The sequence below is a fragment of the Drosophila bipectinata genome, chromosome 2R (assembly GCF_030179905.1).
Source record: "Drosophila bipectinata strain 14024-0381.07 chromosome 2R, DbipHiC1v2, whole genome shotgun sequence".
In the NCBI taxonomy this organism is placed as follows: Eukaryota; Metazoa; Arthropoda; class Insecta; order Diptera; family Drosophilidae; genus Drosophila; species Drosophila bipectinata.
Window position 1 is genome coordinate 16,707,975 of NC_091737.1, and position 7,065 is coordinate 16,715,039.

Here is a 7,065-nt window from a genome sequence, read left to right on the forward strand (position 1 = left end):
AGGCACAGATCATCACAGTGATCTTTGACTAAGTGCGATGTTTGGGGATTACTTTTAACAGAAATCGCTGTTATCTTAAAAAAATGGATTTGAAACCCCCATCTAGACAAGCTAAGCCCATGTTTCAAGTTTCAAAGTCTATCCTTATATCTTTTTTATGTATCTTTATAATCCATCCCCCACTGTACTCAATCAGATAGATTCGGGGCGAGCGGCTGTATCTGTATCTTTTTTGGATGTTTACATCATCGCCAATGGCGGAACTTCATCGCCGGGCCACACAAATGTCGTCCAACGTCCTCCCCCGGTGTCCACTGTCCACTGACCGTTGTCTATGGTCTGCTTTTGTTGCATTTTTTCAAAAATATACACATCCAAAGCCATCCACAAAAAGAAAAGAAAAAAAAAAAACGATCTGCAGCCGCATCTTTATCTAAAAATTGAATTGAAATGTATGTCATAATACCTTTGGCATGCCGGCGGCGGCGGCGGCCAGTTGCTTGACATTAAAAATGCGCTCCCGCTACCGTACCCTCTACCGCTCCCGACCCAACCTTCTCCGACTTCCCCCGCACCCTTCTCTGTTGGCCAGGAAAAATAAAACACATATGGGTGAATGCAAATTTGCTGCCATATGGAGCAGAAAAGCTGATGACGTAGTCCCCGTAGTCTCTCGGTTGCAAAATTGAAATGCAACTCACATTTGGGGCCCGCTCCTAGTTGAACATTTTGTTTTCATTTTTTTTTTTGTGATTATTTTTTTGCAAAAAGGGCCATGATGTTGTTGTAAGGTAATGCCGTTTCCCACGTTAAATAGGTCTCCAGTGCGATATCGATCGAGATCAGGGTACCCGGTACCGCGACTGGGAGTGTCCACGCGTTCCGCACACCTGAATACATAAACACCTCCGATCTCTGGCCATCCAACTACGGAATGGGAGTCCGGATAAGCGATAACCTTCAAGTAATTTCGGGGCTTTTCCTATGGAAAGTCAAGCCGGTCTACGGCGATTTGGTAACAAACGCCGGACAATAGACCGAATTTGGCGGGGAGGGCCAAAACAGATTGATTGATAGTCGCGGCACATTCCAAGCTTCCCTTTGAGTGCACATAGAGAAAATAATAATAATTTTAGAAAGATTTCACAAGCCTATAAGTGTTCTAAAATAAATAAGAATAATACCATACTCCATGGAAGAATGGATTGTTTTGCAGTGCCTTTATTTTTCTCTCTGTGTACTCCCCCAACCATAAACTTGTTTCAACTCCCTCTCTTTCAGTCTTTCCCCACTTTGTAACTCTCCAGTGTCTTTTGCAAAGCAAATGCGATTGGATCAACAAGCCAAAGCGATGATTAATTGGGAATGACTGGATAGGTGCGAACCGCCTCAGACCTCAGACCCCAGGTTGGAACTACGCATGGCCAGTGTGTACATTTGACCAGCATGGAATATGGCGAGTATCATAGGAGATACCTTAGGAGATGGGTCAGATGCCAAAAACAGATCGTCTAAAATCGTTCAATGAACCAACTATCGGAAATAGACACAAAAAACTAAACGAAGATTTAAGAGCCGTTGCGAAGACTTGAAGCCAGCCATTGATTGAGGCTTTGTTCTGGAGTTGGTGGATTCTTTTGCGATATTATAGATATTTGCATGTTTGGGCCAACCTTTCGCTTGTACCGTTAAATCTGCGCCGCTCTCTTGGCACGGCCGTAAACAATAAATTAGCCAAACTGAAAAACTGAAACAAACTGGCTCATTAGCACCTGGTTTGCGTGCGATATGCCAGAGCTTTCGATTTAACGGTTCGGTCATGCCCGATAAAATTATTGACAAGCGCCGAATGTTTTGATTTGGGCCAAGTCAAGGGCTCAAGTTCAAATCTATCAGAGAAATATTTAGCTTCCTGGTTAATATCTGAAAGAATCCAAACTTTTTATGCAAATATTGATTGAATAAACATTTCTTTTAAAGAGTTCAAGTTCAGGATCGAGTCTTCGTTGGTGGTCTTTGACTCTTGGCCATCTTTCTTCTTGGTTCTCGGAGGGCACACACACTCTTAATTAAAATCAACTTGCGCTGAAAATCAAAAGTGCAAACAGAACATAAATCAACTTTGAAGTGAATCAGAATCGAAATGGGAATGGGAATGGGTATCTCAGAATCCTCAATCCGGGCGGCAGAATCTCGGATCTCATGTGGCAGCAACAACGGCCTTGCTTATCAGCCGTTTTCCTTTCCTTTGTCCATTCGCTGTATCTTTTGGCTCTGGCTTTCTTGCCGCACGATGTTCTGATGTTCCCTTTGTTTTCTTTTTTTTCGGCTCCGGTCTTGGTTTTTACTTTACTTTTTTTTTTTGGCCAAGTTGCAGGCCATTTTGCCGCAACAGGTTCTTGGCTCGCTGTGCGTGCTCTCTCTTGGAGATACTCCATCTCGCTTGCACTTATGACCGGGCCCAGAACTGGACACGGCAACAGGTTCTGATGTGAGAGCATGGCTCTCCTGTCAATACTCTCGCTCTCCCCAGGTGATTTGCTCTCCCACTTAGATAAGTGACTTTCAATACGAAATACAAATATACCTGTTTGCGTTGGCTTTGCTTGATAAGAGGCTCTAACCCCCATTAGCAAATGCACTATATTTCCTACTGGGTCTAGAGCTCTCCCTCTCTCACACACACACACAGCCGCAAACGCACGAGCCTCAGGTACGCAGAGCCGTTTAAGACGGTCTCTCTTTTCTTCAAAGACTCTCTGGACTGATTTCCAGCTGGCACTTAACGTGGCTTAGTCGAGTGGTATAAAGGGTATATTAGACTGTGGGTTAAGATTCTATATTAAATACATTATAACATATTTAAATTATTTACATTCATACATGTTTTGCCTTAAATATCTACAAATTAAAGTTTTATATTAACTAAAGTTATAGATAGGATAAATATGTTAAAAATAAATAGTTTCCCTTACATATTCAAACTATTTTTATGTTTAAAACGACACTCTTACTTATTTAATTAAAACAAAAGGTTCCTAAAGACCAACAGTGCGTATGAGCAATATATTTAATATTTGATGTTCAAGACGTTAAAGACAATGATATTAATGAATAAATGCTAACGTTATTCATTTATTAACATATTTAAACACTAAAATTATGAAATATAATACTTATTTATTAAAATATGGAAAAAACCCATACTATTTATAGGATACCTGAACGGTCGTTACTTTCTCTCTTTCTCCCAGCCGCATTTTCGCAATCTCGCTGAGCCCGTGAGTGTGTGTGTGTGTGTATCTGTGTGAGAGTATCTGTGTGTGTGGGAAAAGAGCGCTTGGGTGGAGGAGGCATGTGCCATACGGAGCTTTGTCTGATCTTCAGTCTTCATTTGACTCTCGCACCGTACAGTTCGCAAGAAAAGACCGAGCCCGAGACAACTGAAAAGTGTTGCATGCCCCGCGTTTCGGGGTTCGTGTCCGTGTGTCTCCGTATGTGTGTATCGGTGTGTGCTTACTTGTGAGTTACAAATAAAATAATTAAGCAATCAAAATTTAAACCAACGAAAAAAAAAATATACAAAAATTTAAATGCATTTTCTAGTCAATGAAAATGCTGTGAATAAGTTTTATCAGCTCTCTCAAGAAAAAAAAAGTAAAAAATTAATAAGAAAAAAAAACAAAAGTGAGCGCAAGAGAGCAGAATAATAAAAAAATTTTAATAAAAAAAAAACACCTAAAAAAACCGAGTCAAACAACAACAACAATTAGTGGACAAAAGCACGAAACGGCACATAAAACGACAATAATAAAGTGTCGTGTAAAAATGTGCCTGAAAAATTACAAAATTCAGCAAACATAAACAAAAATTCAAAGCGTACAAAGATCAAGCTTCAAGGCTTTAAGAATTCTTCCGCTTACAACAAAAAAAAACTATATTCTCTTCAGAAAATATATGTGTTTCAAGTGTGGTTTGCTGCTCTTGCCTTTTAGCGGGTGGCAAGAAGCTTCTGCTTCTTCTTTAGTCTACTCGTGCTGCCTCTTCTAGTCGTCTCTTCTTCCTCTTCTTGATATTTTTTTGAGGCTGCCCCAACAAGTTTTCCCCCCTGCCTCTCAGAAATAGCAACAACGATTTTTCCAACCAGTTTTTGGCGCTTGCCATTTTCCGCGCTTCAAAACTTCTGCCCCTTCTTCGGCTCCATCTTCCTCTTCGGCTTCTTTGGCACATGCTTCTTTGAGGAGCCATGAAACGAAGAAGGAGACCGAAATAAAGATAGCCAGTAGAAAGAAAGAAAGAAAGAAAGAGAGGACCCAGGTGGAGCTCAAGAGCAGCTGCAAAAATTCGCTTGGGTCAGTTCTGCCGAGGCGATCTCGTTTCTAACTTCTGGCCCAAGCTTCTGGCCAACATCCAGTCAACTCCCCCGTTAGCCCCCACCCCTCTTAGAAAAGAAATAGGTGTCGGGCAGTACGTGTTTTGGATTATTTCAACTGGCGCCACAAACATTTGCGGTAAGAAACTCAATTCATTAGGCAAAATGTATCTTACAAACTGGAATCGGAATTGTGGTTCGTGAGCCCCAAACAGAAGTTACATAAGTTAATGCACCCGCCGAGCCCCGAACCTGCCACTACTAATAGTGCTTTTTCCAGACCCGATACTCCTCCCGAATAGGAGTGCTTGAGCATACGGAACAAAGAAGGTTGAGAAACTATAGAAATTGATAAGCCAGCTGAAGTCCATATATAGGAAATGGTTCTCCCTATGTACTATTCGTACGCCGATAATATAGAAAGTGAATGTCAACTCAAAGTTTATTTAACTTTAAATAGATAGGAAAGAAAATCAATTAGACTTAAAATAAATAAAAGAATCTTTGTGATTAATTACCTTACCAAATATATAATTGTATCCAAGCCAAATCTGAATATTAATCTCGAAAAGTTCCCACCGATCAAGTTTCTAATTCGAACATAATATAAATTAACAATTGGCCAGATTTGGGCCTAAACAATAAACCAAAGACCGGGGCAGTGGAAAAATTTGCATAGACTACAAGGCTAGAAGAATTCCGCGTCTGATTCTTCTCGCGATAACGGATGATAAAGAGCAGAAAAGGCAAAAAGAATTATTCAAATCCCCCCTAGTGGCCGGCCCCCCCTTTGGGTTGGGTTGACATTTCTGCACTGCAATCCAGGGAAAGTGGGCGTTAATGGGCGGAATGGGCGGGGCTGGAGGGGAAGGAACTGTGGTGGAGCAGGCGTAGGGTTTCCATGTCGGCTCCATGTGACGACTTATCAACTGTCGGGGCAGGAGGAGGACTGGTTGGGGGGATCGTATAGCATCAACATCAAATACTACTCAAGAATTTCCAAGCAAACTTGTTTGTTCAACTTGCCAGCGATTTCTGGGAGGGAAGAGGGCTGTCTACACCGAAAGAAAGGAGAGTAGAGTTAGGCATACTATTTTTTTAAAAGTTCTACGATCTGTCTGCTTTAGTTTTTAATAAAATACTTTAGAGACCTTCAATACTATTAATAGCATTATGTCCATATTTGTGGCATGTTTTGCGGTGTAGTCTGGTAGATTGGTTAGGTGGTGTACCGATGGGGGCGGCGGTAGAGTTCAATACACTCGCCGGCATTCAGTGACGAACATTCGGCTCTTGTGTTTATTGAACTCATTTCAAAATGCGTAAATTTTGCTTTGTCTTTGGACCTTTTATGGGCGACGAGTGTGGTGGAAAGATTGATTAAATTAAGAGAGTTGTTGTCGAGACTCAATTGTGCGCCGATGATCTATTTAATTAGGAAGTCAAACATCCGTGGAATGCGACGCGAAGCGACCTTGCCATATTTGATCGCTGCCTTTTCTATCTCGTCCCCGTTCCCATAGCCAGAGCCAGAGCCATAGCCCCATAGCCCGTTCGAGTTGTCAACTTCATTGGCAACCCGTTTGTGTGCGCTTCGCTTGCCTCTTTTTGTGGAGAGTTTTATCTTATCGGGGGGCCCCAGTTACCGGCTTGCCCGGCTAAGACTAATTTTAATCTTATCTGTCACAACTAAGTAGTGAAACATCAGTGAAACTGTAACCGAAAACCGAAACAGAAAAACAATGAAATTCGGCCTCATCTGGCTGTTCATCTGGGAGCTGTAAATTTCTCACACATTAAGCTGATTTTTCGGGAAATAACCTGCAAAGTATTTTCCCAAAAATTGCGCAAAAAAAAAGGTATGTTTTCTGACTCGTGTCTTGTCAGACCCAGCTAAGTAAACAAATAGTGGCGATGATAAAGGGGAGAACACTACAGACACATCACCAAAGAATTCAGCAAATCCAACCAGAATAGCTTTCCAAGAAATTGCCATTTCATCATTATTTGAGATAGTACGGGATGTGAGGTAAAAGGAGCCCTAAAGGCTTAACCTTAAGAAGCGATTAAAGCTTTCTAAGACTTTTCTAAGTATTAAATATTGTTTAGATTTGATTTAGAAGTTTTGTTGAAAAACTACTTAAGATTGGTGCATTCGAAGTCTTGGGGAAACAAACGTGTTTTGTTTTTAATTAAAAAATCTATTTACTTTTATTCTTAAGGTTTGAAAAATAGGTTAACTATTTAAGTATTTTATCACATTTTCTGAGGGGCTTTTCTTAACGTTGTTACATTTCGTATTTAACTTCCACAAAGTGCTAGGAATTCGCTAAACAAATATTTGTGCCCCCATACTACACCGCCATCTGTATCTGTATCCGTATCCGTATCTGTCGCTCCCATGTGGAAGATACTTTCTACCTTGGAGCAGCATCGCGGAATGATAAGCGACCGTGACAGCCGAACGAACGACCTTGTTCCCGAAGCCAACGACCTTCGCAATTTACCAAACCAATTACAATTTCCACGGCCAACATGAGATTTAGCATCCTGCTGCGAGATTGTGATCTGGGTTTGGGATTCGGGGCTCTCGGGGTTCTCGGTGTCCTTAGATCCGGCTTGCTGAGTTGGCGGAAGTAAGGTGGAACAATTGTCGAGATCACAGGATCACGGCTTAGGTAGTTGACAGGATC

At 41.4% G+C, this 7,065-nt stretch overlaps 1 protein-coding gene across 1 annotated transcript in view; it reads left to right on the top strand.

Moving 5' to 3' along the window:
* The first annotated feature begins 3,399 nt into the window (after positions 1 to 3,399).
* Shrm (shroom) overlaps positions 3,400 to 7,065 on the top strand; it is a 41,905-nt gene continuing 38,239 nt past the window's right edge. The window contains exon 1 of the mRNA XM_070278039.1: positions 3,400 to 3,522. The gene's annotated coding sequence lies outside the window, so the exon portion shown is untranslated. The remainder of the gene's footprint in view (positions 3,523 to 7,065) is intronic.